General features: G+C 36.5%; 1 protein-coding gene across 11 annotated transcripts in view; it reads left to right on the top strand.

Annotated features, from left to right (window-relative positions):
- Bbx (BBX high mobility group box domain containing) overlaps positions 1–22,236 on the top strand; it is a 240,622-nt gene that overhangs the window by 82,685 nt on the left and 135,701 nt on the right. For 10 of the 11 annotated variants that reach the window (XM_050163460.1, XM_050163461.1, XM_050163471.1 and 7 more), the window contains one exon: positions 16,326–16,399. The gene's annotated coding sequence lies outside the window, so the exon portion shown is untranslated. Of the gene's footprint in view, positions 1–16,325; positions 16,400–16,446; positions 16,595–22,236 lie in introns of those variants that run through there. The other variant, XM_050163468.1, reaches the window with a different exon arrangement.

Raw genomic sequence — 22,236 nt, 5'->3', positions numbered from 1 at the left:
AGGTGTATTGTCTAGCATTTTTTCATTGTATTTAGTGAAAAGAGTAGGGACACATACACTTTTCCCCATTATTTTGAAAGTGAAGACTCCTCATCTTTTCAATATACCAAAGACTATAAAATCACTTTTATGGATAGATTAAAAAGAGCACAGCTTAGAATTCCAGGTGGAATTCTTAACATTGCAGTGGATCTTTGAAAGACAGAGAGATTCTTCTCTGGTAATTTAGATACCTTTCTGCTGAAGACCTGAGTTACCGCCTCATGACAGGCAGTGAGTGACATAGTGTTCTTTGATTTTTCTCTCTATGTGCTATTTTGGTCTTGGTTTTGAGTGTACAGTGGAAAAAGAAATATATTGGGTAGGATTACACCTTTGTAAGTCGTTTTCAGCACCATAGTAGTTCACTCAGTTCCACTAGCCTTAAGGTCAGTGGGCCAAATACACTCTAGTCAATCAGCTGAAGCAATGTATTCCTTATAAATGCCTTTATTCCTAAACATTCCAGAAACTTAACTTCTGTTTTTTTAAAACTTTGGGCATTGCCTTGGAAAAAAAAAAACCACTACTCAAACAAATAAATAACAAACAACAACAACAAACAAAGAAAATTTGGGCTTTGAAAGCTTTTTGTAGTTTAAGTTAGTTGTTAGTAAAGTTGACTTTAGCTCTATGAACGTGAATATATATAGATGTCATATGAAAGTAACACCATGTTAAATTTAAAGAAGTTTATTAACCTCCTTCAAGTTCTCTCGTATTGTTCATTTGTAGTCACTATTCTCCTGCCCTTACTCTTGGTAACCACTGTCTAGTCTTCATGACTGTGGGTTATTTTATGTCATATGAAGTGAATCATATGGTAGTTTGCTCTTCAAATTGACTTTTTTCACTTTATATAGTACCTGCGATTTATCTACGTTTATGCATATATCCAGTCTAATTTTTGTATGTGTGCGGAGCAGTATTGCAGTACTTACATAAACATATACACATATACTCAAACATATACACACTTACAAATACACATAGAGAAATACATTATTTATACAAAGAGGAAATTATCTGTTTATCCATCAAGTTGTTTTCAATTTATGGTAATTCTAATTACAAACACTATAAACACTTATATGTAGGTGTTTGTATGCCATGAGCTTAACTTATCCAAATTAATATCTAAGAGTGGGCTTCTGTGGTTACTAATAGCCACACTTTCCCCGAGTTACTGTACCATTTTATTCTTAAGTTCTTTCTACTGGTCTACCCTTTTCCAGAATATTGGTTCTTCCTTGTTAAAACATCCTTAAAATTAAAAAAAATACATGTTTGAGTATTTTTGCCTGCATCCACACACGTATGTACCCACGTGTGTATCTGGTTCTTGTGGAAGTCAGAAGAAAGTGAGTTATAGATGGTTGTGAGCCCCTGTGTGAGTGCTAGGAGCCAAATCCAGATCTTCAGCAAGAGCCCAAGTGTCTTAACTGCTGAATCACGTGCCAGCCCCATGAAAACGTTCTTATAGGGAGGGCTTCCTCAAAAACATCTGTCAGATCATTCTTATCTGTTATTTCTGACTGGTATCAGTTGATTGGCTCACTGCACAACTTAAGATCTTTCTAGTTTCTTTTTATTTGTATCGATTAATTTTGGCTTTTATTCTAGACATACTTGTTACTGTGTTATGTAGACAGTCGAATCCTTTTAAATTACCCCCTGTGAAATATCGAGAATTTCCTTTCAATAGATAGTTGACTCAGTTATTCAAGTTCTGAGTAGCCCTCTGAAATTGTTCCCATATCAGTTCCCATATCATAGTCTCTTCAGCTTTTGCCCACTTACTTGAACTTGCAGTGGCAACTTTGAAATAGGATCATCTGTCTTAGAGGTCATTTTTCAGTTTTTGTATAAAAACATGAATTTTTTAGAATCAGAGCACACCTGCATGGTTGAGACCGAAAATTAGGAGCTTGAAGGAATCACTTTCCCGAACCCTTTCCTTTCTGCCCTCTCTCTAGGACCTTGTTTCTGATCTGCTGTGGTCTTTAATTACCATGAGGTTCCAATGCAGTTCTCATGACTGTACCTGTCTGGAGATAAGCAGTACACAGATAAGAGAACAAAACAACACGGGCTTGCCTCACCCTCCTGGGACCAGTTTTCCACCAATCAGATGAAGGCTCCTTCCTGCAGATTTTGTGTCTGTGGCTTCTGGTTTTGTTGCTTCCTCCTGCCACTACAGAAAGACCTGAGCCCAAACACACGAGAGAATTGAGAAAATGGTCCTTCAAAGTTTATTCTTCTTCTGTTTTCCAGTGACTTTTAGCTGCTATGTGCAATCTGTAAAGTTTTATAATGATTTGTAGTGGGATAGATCAGGCAGAGTGTGCTATTCTCTCCTACACAGAAGGGAAGCCCATTGGGCTGGGCTTGCATTGGGCTTCATTACCAGAAAGGAAGACCAGAAGGAGACTCAGAGTTTATGGGGTCTGAACAGTTTGGAGACCCCTTTAAAGGAGGCTATGGATATGAAATTAGGTGCAGTGTTTGGAAGGGACTGTGAAAGCAAAGCTTAAGTTCCACTTATTTCAATATGACCCTGCCTTTGTGAAAATGATACCACATAATTAATTACTACTTATAGGTTGGGAACTGTGCAGTGTGATTCTTATTTATCTTCACTTCATATTCATAAAAGTGTAACATTTTTGATCCTGCTTTACAGGTGAGCAAAAGATTTTTGAGCAGAGATTTTTGGACTTTAAATTCCAAAAGTAAGCTGAGCTTGATAATGCATGGCCTCAAGACTGGAAACCTCCTTCTGGGCACTGCCTCTTAGAGTTTCACTAGCTCCTAGCAGCACCAGGCTAAGTATCAAGCCATTAATACATGAACCTTCTGAGGTCATTCTAGATTCAAACTATAGCAGTATATTCCCATGGCAGTGATAGAAGTATGGCTTATTTGAAGATAACTCATTCAGTTATTTAGAAAGTAATGCATAACAGGAATATATGATTCATTTTTGTTTGTTGTCAAATCCCCACAATTTTCCTACTTAATGTCTTGCTTTATTTTTAGTATCTGAAAGGTTTTTCTTTTCCTTTTTTAAATAAATACCCATATTAATATTAAGTATTTTTAATGACTTTTTTCTCATAGTAATAACGAAAATATTACAGCACTGGAAATGCCTATCACATTACTGCATTTGGAGTCTGACTTTTCAAGTAGTTTATTAACTGAGATGTTTTTCTTTTCACATAGGAATGAAAACTAGTCCATAAAGAAATGATATCTAATACACTCATCAATCTGTCATGACACATTATTGATATATGTGTGTGTCTATCTATCTACTGTCTGTCTGTCTGTCTGTCTGTCTGTCTGTCTATCTATCTATCTATCTATCTATCTATCTATCCACACATATTTGGCCACTGGAGGGCTCCATAGTTTAAAATTTTCATGAAAAAATGTTCACTGTAGCAGTTTTAACTAGAATAACTAGAAAAGATATAATGTAGTCTACATTTTTTTGAGTAAAATTGGTAGTGAGTTGAATCACTGAATCAATTGATTATAAATGAAAATTAAATGCACATACAGGTCATGTATGTTTTACAGGTGTTTTTGTGTTGTTCTATTGGGATGAAAATAAGACATATTACCCAATTCCTTACGTCAGTTTTTAAAGTCTGATCCCAAAATATAGAACTGATTTGTTGCACCTTCTTAGAGAAAAAGTGAATAGGTGAAATTGTTATTGCTTATCTCGTTTATGTATCGTGTACAATTTTTATGAGTAAATTTCTTGTGTTCTTTTAGGTGATTCTTTTCACCTACTTTAATGAACTCTAACAATCTCAGTGGTATAATAATAGAATGAATAAAATAGTAGGAAACATTTTGAAATTTAACTAAAACCAAAAATAAGATGTTGCATTTGCCAATGCTTAACCTGTACTTGTAGTCGGACTTTTTCTGTCCTGCTAACCAGCTCCCAAATCACCACACAGAGACTACTTATTAATTATGAAAGTTTGGCTAATAACTTAGACTTGCTCTTATAACTTAAATTAATCCATTTCTCTTGACTTCTTTGCTGCCTTTATTACCTCCCTCCATAGTGGTGACATTGCTAGCTCTGCATCTCGTGGCATCTCTACCTTCTTCTTTCCTGTGTTCTCTCTGTCCCGAAAATCCTGCTTAGCTATTGGTTATTCAGCTTTTTATTGAACCAATCACAGTGGCATGTCTTTACACAGTATAATCAAATAACTTGCAACATGTGCTCTTAGCTACTGTGGAAACAGAGTGGAGTAGGAGGATCCTAAATTCAATGCCAGCCATTAAAATAACATCTAAAGATTTTTATTGTGTCGAAATTCTTAAAATGTGAGCTGGGGAGATGGCCCAGCACATAAAGGTGCTTGCTGCCAAGCCTAAGGACCTGAGTTCCACCCACAGTACTGAACCAAATGAGAAAGATTCTTGCCAAGTTGTTCTCACCTCCACACACATGTCATCCTCCCCCCCCCCCGCGAGTGAATACATAAATCATTTAAAAGTACGTAAGTGGTACAATTTCTTTGTTTTAGATACATAGTTTATGCTGTTTTAATCTGAAAACTTGCTTTCAGAACATTTCCTTTATGCAAGTAGAGTAGGAGCAGACAAGGAAAAAGAGAAACTCAACGTGTTAGAACCTAGAAACAGCACATCTTTATCATATAGAAAAAATTCTATAGGGAAAGTCAATTCTGTTCTCAAAAACAGTATTTTTACTTCCTTGCTCTTCCCCACTTGAAAGAAGTGTTTTGATTTTGTTATAATTGTGAAGTGTTTACTTTTTAAATGTTTGATCTGAGCTCTGAAACCCTGCAATTTCTAAAGCAGCTGAGCATGTCTTTCCCTGCTCAGATTTGGGTCTCTTCCTACTGAGCTTGCAGAGCTGAGGGTGCATGTTTTGGGGCCTTTAGCTGAAGGTCCCCAGTTCTTGAGTAGCTTTGTCCGTTAGCACTTCCTCTTCACAGACGGAAACTGAAGTGCAAATTCATTGTTAATGAGGAGGAAACAGACACAAGTGAAATCTAGTGACAGCAGAAGCACCTGTGTACCTGATCATTTGAAAACGACTCGATGTGTGAATATGAAGATATAAATGCCTGCTTTTTTAAAAATAGTTGATAGCAAAACATTAATATGAAGTCAAAAATGAACCCCACAAATGAATCATTGTAGCTGGCAGTCCCTTCTTAGTACTGAGTGTTTACCTGCCAGGCAGTAATGTGGAATGATTGTTTGGTTTTTAAAGCCACTGTTAAATAAGTTGGGTAGCCTCAGAGCCATTTTCTACCTTCATTTACAATACTCATTAATATACCAGACAATAATTGTCATTTGGGGCATGGGATACTTAGTTATCTTTATTGTGGAATTTTAAGTGTAAGGAAATATTCTCTGTGGTGGAAAATCTCTCAGGAGGACAATTATAAAGCATGTTAATCCTACCAAGATATTTAACCTCGTGATCTTCAGTTCTGGGGTGCATTCTGCTCCTCGAAAGTTAAACTAAAAATACTCAGGAAGACAAGTTTCAAGAGGTAATGAGATGAAACTGTGAGCCAGTGTCCGTAAGGTACAAATTAGAAAATAAATCCTTCATCAAATGTAAATGACAAATCCTTTGCTGTCTTATAATTAGTTTCTTGTTCTTTGGGGACATTAATAAAATACTAGTTTAAAAAATACAAAACCCTTTTATGTACATAGGAAAGCCTTTGTGAATGATTTACCCATTTAATTTGTACTCCAGAGAGGTTTTCCTCTTATTTGTATAACTGATAAGTGTATCTATATCAATTGGTAGCTCTGTGTTTTTAATATGTAAAAAGGGGTAGGAAGGTTTATATCAGTTACTGTAATAATTCATTTATGTTATGTGTATGAATTTATGTATGTGGACCATGTACATGCCTGGTACCTGCAGAGGTCAGAAGAGGGAGTCAGATTCCTGAAACTAGACTTCTGGACAGTGAGCCACCATGTGGATTCTGGGAACAGAACCTGGGTACTCCTCTTTAACTGCTGAGACATCTCTCTAGCCTCCTATGTAATATTTTCTGGTAGAGTCTGTTGTCCATAAAGTGCCCTGGTTTCCAAAGGGCAGTTTAATGACAATAGTTAATGGTACTATTACTTGACTCTCTTGTGTTAATCTTGCTTTAGTTTGTTGCAACAATGAACATAAGGTTATATTGCTGAATTATATTAATTTGAAGTCATATGTATGAAAACTTCTGTCTGTCAAGACAGGCATATGATCAATTCCTAGTTCCTTCAACAATTTGACCAATACTAATATTAACTGTGATATAAGTGTGAGTTACCCGGATCTCCCTTTGATGTTTTTCTGTACTTAGAATAGACAGGGGTTTCTTAGTCACTGCTGCTCTTAGGTATAATGGACTACAGGTGTCCAGGCCTCTAGTTCTTTTACTTTGATTTTTGAAAATTGTATAATTTTGAAATCTTTGGATCTCAGAGTTGAGGCCTCTGTTCTCTGTATGAGTTTTCATGTAAATAAAACTTATTATATTTCTGCTTATCTATTTCCACTGAAAGAGAAATATTCAAGATCAACCCACTTTACTTTTTGGACAAACTTGATAGTTATTAAGTCTTAATATTGAATATCTCAAAGTTCCTGCTAGAAATAGGTGCTAATTAAGTTTAGTTTTAAGCTCTGAAATCACTATACAAAATTATGCATGCTGCCGTTCTCTTATGAGACTCCAAACAAATATATAAACAACGCCTTTCCTTCAAACCTTGGTCCCGGGGCTTTCCATTACTTACCAGTGATCTGCTCTAGAGGCATTTTGAGTTCATTACTTTCTCCTTTGACATCTGCAACACTGGGTAAAGTGGACTTTTGTTTCTTTTTGCTGGAAAGTTTATTTGCTAAATCCAGCTTATTTTGAGGGACTGTACAAAGCTGATCCTTTTGCATCTTATTTTACATTTCCTTTCTGTTAAAGTAGGCACCCCCATCCTTTTTCATTGGATGCTTATTCATCCCACTTGGCACTATTTAGCTTAGATTGTACGTGTTACTTTTTAGTGTTATAAACAGATAAAATATCTGTGCTTACTTATAAATCAGTAGATTTATTTATAGTCTGCATACTCCACAGTTGAAGATTTTTTTTTTAAAGATTTATTTATTTATTATGTATACAGTGTTCAGCCTCCATGTATGCCTGCAGGCCAGAAGAGGGCACCAGATCTCAATTACAGATGGTTGTGAGCCACCATGTGGTTGCTGGGAATTGAACTCAGGACCTCCGGAAGAGCAGTCAGTGCTCTTAACCTTTGAGCCATCTCTCCAGCCCAGTTGAAGATTTTTTTAATTCAGATGAAATGTCTGTTAGTCTGCCTTGAATTTTTGTCTGGAACTTCCAAAGAGAAAAGTAGAGTTTTCCTGTTAACAGTGTTGCTTGTCTCCACACTGGCAGGCACATCATGCGCCATGCTCAGCTCTGCAAAATGAGCACGCATGCAGAGAACTTAGTGATCATGTTCAGGTGGTTGCTTTGGGTGGAAGAAGAGGAATCGGAGTGGAGTGTGAGATAAAGAGAACTTAGTTCATTAAAATACTTACTTTTTAAATCAGTAGTATCAGGTTGTGCTGCAGATTTAACTCTAAACAAGAAAACTTGAATTTTGACCTTGAAGTCTGCTTTATAGTGTACTTAGAATGAGTCTCAAGTTGTAATATGACACTCTTGATATTCACTAGGTTTATTAAAATCCACGAACCAGATATCAAAATTGGGATCCAACATGTTACTCTTCACTCCAAAATATAATTAAAGTTTGGTTATAGTTATATGTCACAGCAAGTTCTGACAGTTTCAGACCACTGGAAAAGCTTTGTTGATGTAGCCAAGATTGAGAAGAGTACATTTATTAGTACTTTTTTTTTTTAAATTCCGTTTACTGTCACTCTAAGAAAGAAATACTTTAGTTGCTTTTATGTAACAGGTCGTGCTGTCATTGGATTCTGTGTCACCCTAGAGTTCAGCGGTTTGAAGTTCGGAATTTTATTTATGTGTAAACCCTTGTATTACAAATATTGTATGCAGTGTATATGAAAAGAGCTTGAGTCATATGAGATAATACACAAATTTAATGAACAAAGTTCTAGTATACATTATTGATTTTATGTATAAATATTTATAACAGTAATCAGCTCTTTGATTCGTTGTGACTATTTATATAAAAGCAACTCAAGTACTGTTATTACCTTCACAAACTACAGAGATTCCACTTAAAAGTATGTTCAAAGCTGGGTGTGACTTTTTTGTTTGTTTGTTTACATCAATCCATACACACACACATATATACACACACATATACTTTTGTGAGTACATTCCTTCAGAAGGTATCATCTTGAATTCACCATGTGTTATTTTGGAGTAGACTCCTCTTGTGCTCATATCAGGAATACTCTGTGGTTATAACATGACAGGAGCAAGAGCCTTTCTGCCATATACAGCTATAAGGTACAAAGATTTTTCTTAATAGATAGTAGAGGAGTTTTTGTTCTTTTGAATATTACACAATATACTTAAAACATTTTCTTTGACAGCTTCATATATGTATATAAACTGTCTCCATCTTATCCATGCCCAATCTCCCTCTTCCTCTAGAATTCCTGCTTCATACTTCTTTTCCTGTGTTCTTTTTAGTAACACACCAAGTCTAATTAGTGATACCTTTACCTACATGGGTGTGGGGCAGTTCACTGGAGCCTAAGCCTCTTACAAGCAGCCATCAACTTCCAGTATTTCTTCAGCCAGAGGTGTGGTCTTGTGGGTCTTTCCTCTATTTATACTAGAATGTTGACTGTCTTGATCTTGTTCAGTCTTGTTCAGTAACCGCAGCAGCTGTGAGTTTGTGACTGAAATAACCATGTCCTGTTTATAAGACAATTTCAGAGTCTTCCTCCCCATTCTCCATTTTTTTTCATATTCATTCTCATTCTCCCTCTCCTCTCCTCCCCTCTCCTCCCCTTCTTCTCCTTTCCTCTGTATTCCCTGAACCTTTTAGGGTGATGAGGTGATAAAGATGTCTTATTTAGGACTGAGCTTTCATCTCTCACCTCCTCTTTGCCTGTAGACCAGTTATAAGTTTCCACATTAATTGCTGACTCCTTAAAAATGAGGTTATCTGACCAAAGTTAAGAGAAGCACCAATCTGTGAATATAAACATAAATATTTACAAAAAAGTTTGACAATATGGCTATTTAGGAAGACATCAGTAGTAAGTTCCCTCTAGGACCTGTGATCTCCCCAGCATGAGTCTTTGTCCAGATTTACGGTACCAGTCATGAATTCCTTCCTATGAAGCAAACCTCAAATCCAATCACAAAGTGATTGGTTACTCCCTTAATGGCCATGCCACTATTGTACCATGGGTGTATCATGACTGGCCAGTTGATATTGCAGTATGCAGGATCTAGCATGGGTGAGACCATTGATGTCTTCCCCAGCATCCTGCCTGGCACCCTCTGCACTGTGAAAGTTAGCCAGCAGAGGCATTCCCTAGTAAATCCTAGCTTGATTTGTCTATGTCAACAATATGATTTTTTTTTATAAAAAATGCACTTTATTTAAACAAGATCACATAATTTGTGATTATAACTTTGTATTTTAAAATTATCTGTACAATTTAATTTAGTAATAAAGGGAAATGAGAAAGACTAATCAATGCCCTTTACTTTTTAGGACAGACCATTTCCCATTTAAAATAACATACATTGCTGATTGCTTGACTTTCTTTTTTATCATGTGACTTTTGACTAATTTCTTAATAAGAAAAGAAATGGATGAAGTGAAAGCAGCCATGGGAACTCTTTCTTATGTCAAAGGACGAGGTCTTAGGTAGAAGTCAAGGTTTCACCAGTGGGATTCACTTGTAGAACCCTTCTTAAAGGTACAGGTGTGAATTCTTAAAGTGTGTGTCGGATGGTTTGGCTGAGATTATAGTAACAATTTACTTTCCTGCTTTGTGCTCAGTGCCATAGAACTAATTAAATTTCTGTAAAGGACCTGGTGGTTCCCTGTCAGTATTCCTGACATAGCTGTTGGTGAGTATGGTTTTATACTCTTGCTAGACGTGAAACTTAATCTGCCCTAAATGTGTAATTTCCCCTCCCTGAGAAGGTCAAAGGCACATTTGCACAATTCATAGGCACATAAAAGGGGCATTCAGTGCCTCCCTGCCAAGCCATTTGTGTGGACTAATACCTGGTCATTTTCCACATCTACTTATAGGAACTATAGAAATTCATAGTTCTACTGTGTTTCTTGAAACAGTAATCGCATGGAAAATGATAATTATGATAAAGTATTCATATTATCAAATCAGTTAATGTATACTGAAATTGGTAGGAGTAAAAAGTGGCTACTTAGACTGGTCAGAATTAAACATATGCTGAAGCCACTGAAATTAAAATAGGACCTACAGGGAAACACCATTTGAGAGAGTAGCAATTCATTCTGCATGCAGATTCTGAGAATATTTAAAGCAAACCTCAATGTTTTCACGGTGTTATTTCATTGGGTGTTTTTCTATCTTCTGGTATTAACTCCATGATGAGATTACCAAGACAACACTTATTGAGACTCATTGAATAGTAAACACTTTGCATTTATATCACCTCCTGACAATTCTGAACATAAGGATGCTATACCAGGTTGTTTTTCTTTTCTTTCTTTTTCTTTTTTCTTTCTTTCTTTTTTTTTTTTTTTTTTTTTTTTTTTTTTTTTTTTTTGAGGAATAGAGAACCTGAGAGACTTTGGAATTGACCCACATTTGCAGGATATGCCTCAGACTGCTAGATTTAACACAGTTCTATGCAAGTGACCCTACCCTGCCATTTAGGAGATTGTGGGCACAAGAAAAGATTGTCTTCTTATTTGTCTACATTTCATGTTCTACTTTCTGATGTGGGACTTTTGCTGTAGTCAGGTCTGCCTTCTATGTCTTCTAACACGTCTCGCAAGCCGTGCTCCTAGTGTTGAACACCATTGCTCATCCTTCCCCTCTTCCACCCTCTCTGACTGCCACCTCTACTTCAGATTCTACTTTTATCCATCTCCTGCATAGCACAGCAGTCACTGTGTGCATACCAACTGGTGTATGTGCACATGCGTGTGCGCGCTCTCATGCACATGTGTTTGCATATATGTGCACTTGCATGTGTGGGTGCGCCAAGGTGGCTAGGCTAGCTGATGAGTGTGCACCAGGGTTCCCTGGTGGTTCTGCTTCCCTAGTAGTACTAGAATTATAAGCCTCTTTTCCAAAGCTTGACTTCTTCGACTTGAATTCAAGTTCTTATGCCTGCAAAACAAGCATTTTACTGGCTGAGCTATCTCCCTAGCTGACATTCTAATTTTGAAATAAAATTGTTTGCTTACCATGTTATTATTTACTATATATTACTATATTAATGTGTGGCTTTTCTGTGTGCATAATTTATCAGCTATATCACCAGTATGACTGTTGTGCATTTTATGCTAACACATAGTAATAGATCATTAATTTCTTAAACAGTGGAAGATTACTCTTCTGTTCACAGATGAGTAAGTAGAAGATAGTTTTTAAAACACAATTTTGTAATTGGTGCAAAATTGCCATTTATTCTTTATGGCATTTCTGGAGGGCACTATTAGACAGTGAATGTAGTATTTTGCCAATACTAGCTAATATTTTCTGGAAACTTTTTGTAAAGTAAAGAAATGGACAGTTTTTGTAATTCCTGATAGATGTAGGGGGAACTTGTTTGATTTTATTCTCATTTTTAGTGTTTCTTAGTGGAAAAGGTCTGGGTTATGAGGAAATGCTAGGGGATGGAAAGGTGACAAGATCAGATTTGCATGTTCCTTTAAAAGATTTCCATTCTTAGTATAGCTGACATTTGTAATGCCAGTTGAAAGCTGGTGCCTGGCCAGAAAGGCATGTGAAATAGTTGTGGTTTAGACTTCAACTATAAAAAGACAGGTAGGCAATAGTAACTGAAGGGGTTTATTTATTCTTTCTTAATGTTACCACTCTCATGCATGCACACACATACATGTGTCCTGGAGATAATCTCTCTCATTATAAAGATATTTTATTTCAGTGAATGGTTTAGCTGGAGATCAGTGCATGCCTTTTCTAGTTCTGGTCTGTGGTAGACCACAGTGACCCGAGGTATACTATTCATTGGCTAAAACTGCACAGCAGTGGGCCTAACAACCTCACTCTACATAGCCGTGGAATGCATCAGATGCTGTGATTCAGGAGGTCAGAAGAGTATATAGAATAGGGGAAAATACTTGTGCAGGACAGGGGAAGCTTTTTAAAAAATAAACATGAATATATATTACAAACATGAGAAATAGAGTTTGTATTTCATTTCACCTATAAACATGCAGTGTATATGTAAAGGAGTAAATTGAAGAAAACAAATCTTATTTGTGTAAACACTTAAGTCAAGAAGTGCCTTTTAAAGAAAATCTGTGTTGTAAATAAAGATTAGAATATATATACTTATATATATATTGTTTGGAAAATGGAGGATGCTAAGCAGCTTTAGTGACTGATAGGCACTAGAACTCTTAGATTGTAGAGTGGGCTTGTTTTGGCTATTAGAGATTATAGTGACTCAGTAGAGTTTTTGTCTCTTTCAAATCAGAAACATCATTTGGCGTAATAATTCCTTTATCCTTTTTCATGTGTAAAAACATGAGTTTTCTGTTTTCAGGAGCTTGGAAAAATTTGTTTCCTTTTGTACCAGGTTGACTCTATTGTTCTTGAGCTATATAAATGGAGAGGCCTCTGCATCGTGCATTGTAGCATGCCCAGCCATTTCTTTTAATCTGAGTATAATTGTTCCTTAGCAAATAATTGCAGTCCAGAATGACTTTTATTGAACTTGATTGAATTAGGGGTATGTATGAGAATGAGTTGGTTAGCTTAATCTATTATCCAGAGAATTGATGAAGACATCAGAAAAGCAGTCATTCATGGGGAATAAATATGCTTCTGTGTGAGTACCTTGGGATCCTTTCTGCACTGAGTAGTAGCAACATTGGGGTGCGGAGCACAGTTTTGGCTTAGAAGTTTTTTGTTTTGTTTTGTTTTTTGATAATATACCTTTAATACTATGCTGGACATTAACACTAATTAGAGGTCTGTCTCAAGGTAAGAAGTGAGACCTCACATTTTGTAGTATCACAAGATTTTTCAATACACAGTTCCCCAAGGGCTGGACTGAAACCACAAGGCTCCAGGATATTTTATCAGTTGATTAAGCTAGCCTTAGGATAGGTTTGTCACTTGCGCTTTTTGTGGTAAGAGGTGAATAATATATATTTAATAGATGGTGTTTCACTTGCCATGATAGCTTCTCAGAGCATATCGATGTTAAGATGTGTTATATCAGGGTTGCCCTGGTAGGCAGAATCTTGGGTGTGGACCAGAGGTCTTGAAAGTGGAAGGGGCACCCATTGAGCCAATGGGAGCTGACCATGGAAAAAGTTAGAATTCTGAGGTTCTGTGGGGGTGAGTAAGCTTGAAAGGAAGCCTAAGTAGGACCCAGAAAACACAGATAGATACTTGGTTGTTCAAACAATAGCCTACTTAGGCTTTGAACTAAAGGTACATTCAAATCACCATTGGGTTCGCTTGTATGAGGGCTGTTGTCCCCCACCCTCCCTCTTTCTGTGTGTGTGTGTGTGTGTGTGTGTGTGTGTAGGTCAGAGGATGATTTGTGTGAATCTCTTCTTTCAACATGTGGGTCCTGTAGATGCCACTGAGGTCTTCTGACTTTGGTGCCTTTTATGTGCTGAGCTATTTTTCTGATTATAGATTTTTTAAAAATAATATTTTAAAATAATTTTTATATCTTATGAAAGTATAGACTTTATACCACTTATTTGTTCAGTTTTGGAGACTGTTATGTTTACTTCCTAAAACAGACATTTTGGATATATTCATGTATATCTAAATCATTCATTATTATATATATATATTACATGAGTATATATATATATATAACACATATAACATTGGTGTTATACATATACATATAATATCTCCTTTGTAGTTAGCTTAAAAATAACTGGCTTTCCCACTCCCAGCATTCCTCAGTTATTTGTCTATGGATTGGAGCCCGTGAACTTTCTCTTTCTTAGCACGTCCCCCAGTGATTAAGTCAGGTCTCTTTTAGGTAGCCATGTTGGTGAGACTTCATGGGTGTAGCTTCCCTGATATTTCTAGGAGACACACTCTTACTACAAGCTTCCTGTTCCTCTGGTTCTTAAAATATTTCCATTCTTTCTTCCACAATGGTCCTTGAGCCTTAGGTACAGGAATTGTGTTATAGATATATCAACTGGGACTGGGAACCCCAAAGTCAGTTGGTTTCTGCATTTTTATCAGTTTTACATTTCTGTAATGGTCTCACTCAAAAAGAGAGATTTCTTTGTAGGTGTGAACTATCCTTATCAGTGGATGTGAGGATAAATATTTAGAATGTAGTTAGGAATTATGGTGGTTTTATCCAATAGCAAGGAGTCAGCTCTAAGATCATCATATGCATACAGGTTGCATCATATAGAGTGAGCATGTTGTGTTTGTATGTTTAGGAATATATGTCTGTGTATAGTAATAATTAAAAAGAGGCCATTAATTTGAGATAGAACAAGGGATGGTGAATAGAAGGGGTTGAAGGAGGGGAAATAATATAATATTTTAATTAAAAATATGCCAGGCAGTGGTGGCACACGCCTGTAATCCCAGCACTCGGGAGGCAGAAGCAGGTGGATCTCTGTGAGTTCGAGGCATCCTGGTCTACAAGAGCTAGCTCCAGGACAGGTACCAAAGCTACACAGAGAAATCTTGTCTCTAAAAACAAACAAACAAATAAAAATATTATTAAAAATGACTGATTTAAAAATTTTAGCCTTATTATTTTCAAATATCTGGAGATGACTCAGTAGTATCTGGTGTGGAAATATGAGATCATTTAATGTTCATTATTTCCTCTGCTAATAGCAGTGACAATCATCGATTTCTGACAATAACTTCATTGAATTATAGCACATTTTTGATATTTGATTGAAGAGCCATATTTTACATATCTATGTTGACTGATTAAGAACAAAGCAAAAAACATTTAGATAAGTCATAAAATAACTGATTAAGGAGCTCCAAGTCAGTAATTAATATTCAATATGTATAGTATCTTTCCTTTTTAGTTGAGTATGGATTTATTACCACTGAAGCAAGCTAGAAATTGTTTCAGAAAGAACATGAAATAACTGATTCTTTTTTTATTATTTATTTATTTATTTATTTATTTATTTATTTATTTATCTATCATGTATACAATGTGTGTATTCTGCAGGCCAGCAGAGGGCACCAGACCTCATTCCAGATGGTTGTGAGCCATCATGTGGTTGCTGGGAATTGAACTCAGGACCTCGATGGCTCAGTGGTTAAGAGCATTGCCTGCTCTTCCAAAGGTCCTGCGTTCAATTCCCAGCAACCACATGGTGGCTCACAACCATCTGTAATGAGGTCTGGTGCCCTCTTCTGGCCTTCACGCGTACACGCAGAAAGAATATTGTATACATAATAAATAAATAAATATTAAAAAAAGAAATAACTGATTCTTAAACAGAATATGATTTCAGAATATGTCTGTATTTTTGTTTAATCACTGTATCATTTGACTTCATGTTTTGTTGCTATTTGACTATCTTCCATTTCCTTAGTTATTTTATAGTTAGAAAAAAATTTTTTGTCCCGTTTGATCTATACCCCTTACCCTTTGCTGTTTTCTTTTTTGTCCATTTGTATCACTTTATTTTATTCATTATGTTTAAAGAAATCCAAGACAGTACCACAGAATTCAAGTTTCTCTAGCTGAGTTGGGCCAAAAAAAGTAACTTAAATTTAGTGTGAACGTCAAATTCACAGTTTCCTACCTAGCAGGAGGTTTGTCTGTAAATGTCCATTTCATTTTAGCCAAAGTTGGGAAATTGATTCTGAGTCTAGGTAACTTGACTCTGCCTTGAGTAATTGTAGGGACTGTCTTTTTAATATTAAAGTCAATGATAAACAGTTTGGGTCATTTTCTCTAAAAACCAGTGGTTAGCAAAGGGATATTTGACCTTTTATTTGGGATTATTTGGCCAAAGGAGATGTGTAGTCTTTGAAAGGTCTTTGTGGCTCTCATTTTAACCACGTTGCTATGTGTCTCCCACAGAATCCTGCTGCATCACAGAAGCCGGAAGTTCTGATGTTCCATTGAAATCACAATGGAAAGTCTTGACTTGACTGGTAAGAGCTGCTCTGGACATGCATCTTTCTTACATACCTGGAAGCAGTGAGGCAGTCAAGAACCATGTGCTATCAGAGCTGGTCTCAGCCTTTTCCCATTCGATGGATTCACCTTCCATATTGATCCGGGAAGTGTGACCCTTGTACAATTTCTCATGTCAGTGTTTTTGTGCGTAACATTTTAATCTTCATCAAGTAAGTTAAACTTCTTATAGAATCATGAATTTTAACTTTGCAAAATCTCTTGTTTCATTACAGCTTGCGTTATTGGTACAAGTCAATCTGTTGATGTTTGACATAAATTGCACACCTAACAGATACCTAAGTGGTTAATCTGTCTTGAAGCAACTTCTCATATAGTGTTAACCTTAGGTAAAAGATGAACCAGCAGCCATTATTACCTAATGACAATCATATACAAGTGTGTGGCTGTACCACTTAAAGTATGAAAACACTTAATGAAGAAAGTTTGGGGTTGTAAAATAATGTACACATGAAAAATTGTATCACCCTTCAAAACACAATGTGTCCTTTTGTATAAAACTTATTTATTTTTTTATTGAAAAAAAAATTCCTGCCTCCTCCCAGCCTCCCATTTCCCTCCCCCTCCTCCCTCCCTTCTCCCCCTCCCCCCACTCCTCTCCCCCCCCTCTCCAGTCCAAAGAGCAGTCAGGGTTCCCTGCCCTGTGGAAAGTCCAAGGTCCTCCCCCCTCTGTCCATGTCTAGGAAGGTGGACATCCAAACTGGCTAGGCTCCCACAAAGCCAGAACATGAAGTAGGATCAAAACCCCGTGCCATTGTCCTTGGCTTCTCATCAGCCCTCATTGTTCGCCATGTTCAGAGAGTCCGGTTTTATCCCATGCTTTTTCAGTCACAGTCCAGCTGGCTTTAGTGAGCTCCCAATAGATCAGCCCCACTGTCTCAGTGGATGGGTGCACCTCTTGTGGTCCTGACTTCCATGCTCATGTTCTCCCTCCTTCTGCTCCTCATTGGGACCTTGGGAGCTCAGTCCGGTGCTCCAGTGTGGGTCTCTGTCTCTATCTCCATCCATCGCTAGATGAAGGTTCTATGGTGATATGCAAGATATTCATCAGTATGGCTATAGGATAGGGTCATTTCAGGTTCCCTATCCTCAGCTGCCCAAGGAACTAACTGGGGTCATTGCCCTGGGCACCTGGGAGCCACTCTAAGGAGAGATGGGGAGAGAAAAGTGAGAAGGGGAGGATGGGGGGAACTTGGGGAAATGGGATGATTGGGGATAAAACAAGGTTGGATAGAGGAGCAGGGAATCACATAACTTAATTAAGGGTTGGTAAGAGACATAAAACTTATTTTTTAAACTTTTGCTTTAGAAAAAAAGTTCTTTATCAGCTTTAAAATATAACAATAATACTTTAAAGTTAGTTTTAGTAATAATGATATTGTAGTTTTCCCAGTTTTGGAATAGAGTATATGATGAGTGATACATGAATACTGTGTGATGAATAGATGTTTTAGGTTTATAGAAATTAGTGTGAATTAACATAACCAAGTATATTACATAGTCCTATCACAGCTTTTAAGAAAGATACTTACTTAACTTTCCAGAATTTTTTCCTGTTCTAAAACATTTTTGTAGCCTATTAAATGTCTAAAATAATTACACCTACTTTAGTCTTTGAAGAAGTGTATTACTGGATGTTACTCTTATGCTGGACCATAAGTATATTTCTTCTATTCTTTTGAATGTCATTGGGTATAATACCTAGTAAAAGCATATAATTTTATTTAATATATATTTATTGTAAGCACATTTAAACACCAACAAAATCTTAATATGATTAAGAGCAGGCTTTTGTTATTGTTTTTCCTCCACACTGTACCATCTTTTAAAGTTTCATTTTTACTGATATAAATTCTGGCTTTGAGAAGGCCAGTCTGAACACAAGCTTTTACTGAGTTAGTAGGCTACAATATGTGATATTTGAGAGTTGATCGGAAAATGTTCTGTATGTTTTTTATTGCTAATCCAAAGGAGAATTTAGGGAGGCCTAAAGAAAAATTTGTGTCAGTGAGTCTCTTACATATAAGTGCTTATGTAAAAAAGAAGGCAGGACATTTCATTTTACCTATTCAGAAAACTAAGCCATAAATAGGCCATTTTATAACAAGTTTGACTAAGTAGTCATGTGACCTTTGATTTATGAATGAACTAATTTTTTTTAATAAAAATATGTTACAATGACTCTCAATAGAAACAGTAGACAGAAATTTAAATTGTTGATAAAGTTTAAGGTGAAATTTAATTGAAGATATGCTTCTAGCTTATACTTATATGTGTGTTTATATACATCTTAAATACATCATAAATATAGTAATAAGAATCAGAAAAGATGACATACAAAATCAAGAGTAATCTAGGAATTGACAAATGGATGTCAGGGTCTAGTAAATTGAGAAACATCAGTCAGCTTAGACAAAGTTATCTTTCGTTATCACGTGTCTTAGCCAGTGTTGCATTACTGCGAAGAGACATTATGACCATGATACTTTTATATAAAAGAGAGCATTTAATTGGGGGCTTGCTTGTAGTTTCAGAGTCCATTCTCCTTATAGCAGGGAGCATGGCAACACACTGGTAGACATGGTGCCAGAGAAGCAGTTGAGAGTTAAACCAGCAGGCAGCCGGAAAAGAAAATGACTTTGGAATTGGCAGGGCACCTGAAACCTCAAAGTCCACCCCTAATGATGCATCTCCCCACAAGGCCACGCCTCCTAGTCCTTTCAGATGCTTCCACTCCCTGAGCATTCAAACAAATGAACCTGTGGGAACCGTTTTTATTCAAACCACCACATGGACTTCCCAAATTTTCATGGTATGTTAGGGTAAAAGTTATTTTCCTTTTTTGTTCACAGTCATGGCTACTCATGCTTTTTATCCAGGGAACGAAACTGAAGGAGCATTACCTTGTGAGACACAACCTTAAGGTTGAAAGAACAGCAATTGTAGATTCATAGCTTTAAAATGGCTGTGGAGTGATCTGTACCATTGTCTTTCATATTTCATTGCCCCAAACAGATGAGTTGGTCAAAAATGTTTATCTGGGAGTGGCTTTGGAAATGGAGTAGGATCAGGTGGGATAGTTTGCATGTTCAGAATAACCGTCTTCTGCTTTTATTTGGTGAGACAGAATGTACTTAGGTTTAAAATTACAATAGGTTTAAAATTCCAGGCGGCCCTTCAATAGGTGCATGTGTTTAACATAAATTGCCTGAGCACAAATCCATTTGTTATGTGGAATACTATCTCTGCCCAGTTTTAAGAAATGAATAGCTGACATGATGACTAATTGCTTTTTGTTTGCTTGTTTTTCTTTGTAGTGTAGTCTCCTAGAAATAGCACTGTAGACCAGGCTGGCCTCGAACTCACAGAGATCTGCCTTCCTCTGCTCCCTGAGTGCTGGGACTAAAGGCGTGCACTGCTGCCACCCAGCTCCTAGTTCTTTTATGTTTGAACTTTAGACCTTTGCCCATCACTTTCTCACATGCACATATAACTGAGATTATTGTCTAATAAGTAGTTTGGAAATGAACAAGTAGTGCTGTAGATTGGACTATCTGCAGTTTGTATATAGACTTGGGAAAGGAAAATATGCTCATAATACTTTATGGCTTACGTTTTATAAGTTATTAAAGCTTCTTTTCGAGTAAGGGATTCAAATATGTAGCCTAGGCTGATCTTGAATTCATGATCCTCCTGCCTCAGCCTCCCAAATGCTGAAATTAAAGTTATGCACCATCTCCTCTGCCCCCACAGAACTTTATCTGTACTGCTGATATACAAAGAGAAAGAGGAAATGAATACTTTATGTTTTTTTCAGTATAATAATTTTGCAGATGGTATTATAGCCAAATGTCTCTTGATTCTTAAACTCAATTTCAATAATAATTTTAGTGGTGAAGAATGCAAACCATGGAGGGAGCTGTTTCTTATACTAAAGAATGAAATGCAAACACAAAGTTTTCTAAATTATTTAATTCATAAATAAGAAATCTGGTTAATTGTGGTCCCAGATTCTACAAACAGTTTAGGTACCTTTGTGTTAGGAGACATTTGAAGTTGCCGAGTTTATAATTTTATGCTATGAAATCATTGTATATGATAATGAGATTGCTGTAAGTGAAGATATTAAATCTAAGAACTTGAAAAACAAAGAACCAAACAGATAGAGGAATTAAATCCCTATAAAAATGACTACCCTGTGTATTCATTGCTACCTAGCAATAGCAGCAAATATTTGAAAATTTAGGTTGAAGTAAAAGAGAATTATGGTTCTATTTACTCTCTTGTCAAAAAATTTCTATTTTTTTTCAAGGCGGCATTCTTTTACTTTGTAAAACAGTTGAGAACCCAAACAGCTAATTGGCATATATTCAAGGTTTAGATAAAGAGCAAAAAAGTTGTGTATGTGAAGTAATACAGTAAAAATCAAAGAACCTTAAATCACGTCTGTCCATCTGCCTTTTCTCCTTCGTGTCCTTTTCCCTCTTTGCTGATGACGGCTGTGTTAGCTGTTTTTCTCATCACTGACGAAATGCTGTCTGGAAACTGCTCAAGGGGAAGAGCTTGTTTTTGGTTCCTGGTTTAAAGAATATAGTCCATCATGGTAGGGAAGGCATGGCATCTGGGCTCCACTGGTTATATCTCACTGGCCCAGTTTACAGAGAAGGTGGAGACCACAGCTAGGCCTTGTCTCATTAAGGTTCCATAGCCCCCTAAAATGGCACTGCCAGCTGGGGACCACATATTTAGTACATGGGCCTTGAGACATTTCACATCAAGCTAAAGCAACAGTTAAATTATAGTAGTTTGAAGCCCTCAAGTATTAGTCTAGATGCCACCCACTGAGTATGGAGGGCTCCTTTTTACTATGTGATGGTACACTTTTTCTGTTACGCGCACCAAGTGGATTGGCACTTAGGATTAGTTGTAAGTAGTACATTGCTTGTTGTATATTAATATAGCATTTTTTTTGCTGTTGGTTGGTTTTGCTAATAGATGTTTGTGAATATTTTCTGTATCCCTAGAATAATTTCAACTTCTGTTGATTTGACATCAGTCTGAAATGAAATATAATCAGAAAGTAATAGACCATTGAGTTAAACACTTCCTATGCAAAATAACTTTAATTTGTAAGATTGTTCAGTTAATTTATATATTTATAAACTACAGAGGTAAACTGAGAGCAGTGATATTACTCTGTAGATGCCACTTTAATGGTTAAGAAGCATTTTAGCTTCTTTGTCCTCTTTTGATTTGTTTCCTATAAAAGCTATTTATTTCTGAAATGATTCAAACTTGAAAAGAGAGAGATCAGGAAAGAGGGAGCTAGACAAATGAGGTAGACATGTGTTTTGAAGAGCATACCCCAGTGATCTGACTTCTCACTAGTCCCCACAGGTAGTCCCACACTGGGGACATAAAGCCATTATCCAGTTGGTCTTCAGGGTATATTATAGATCTAACTGTAGCAATATGAAAACTGTAATTTTCTATCTCAGAATCCCTGTGCATTTCAATATAAATTATGTACTATGTTAACTGAACACTATCCTCACATATATATATTTAGTATTGTATATTCTACACATGTAGTGCTCTTCAGGTAGTTAAGAGGCTTAAGCTTATATTAGGGAGTCTACATGGCTGTGGTACTATAACCTGGAAACAATGCCTAGCATATGGAAGTTGCTCTGGTAACATTTGGCAGATTAGTATCATCCAAATTCACATTCTGTTTAATACTGTATTCCATTAAATTTAGTGTCAATAAGCACCAAATCATTATTATATATTA

This window comes from Alexandromys fortis, unplaced genomic scaffold (assembly GCF_014885135.2).
Source record: "Alexandromys fortis isolate MF-2015 unplaced genomic scaffold, M_Fortis_MF-2015_v1.1 scaffold_131, whole genome shotgun sequence".
Taxonomy (NCBI): domain Eukaryota; kingdom Metazoa; phylum Chordata; class Mammalia; order Rodentia; family Cricetidae; genus Alexandromys; species Alexandromys fortis.
The sequence above is the reverse complement of the archived record's forward strand: the minus strand, read 5'-3'. Positions and strand labels throughout refer to the sequence as shown.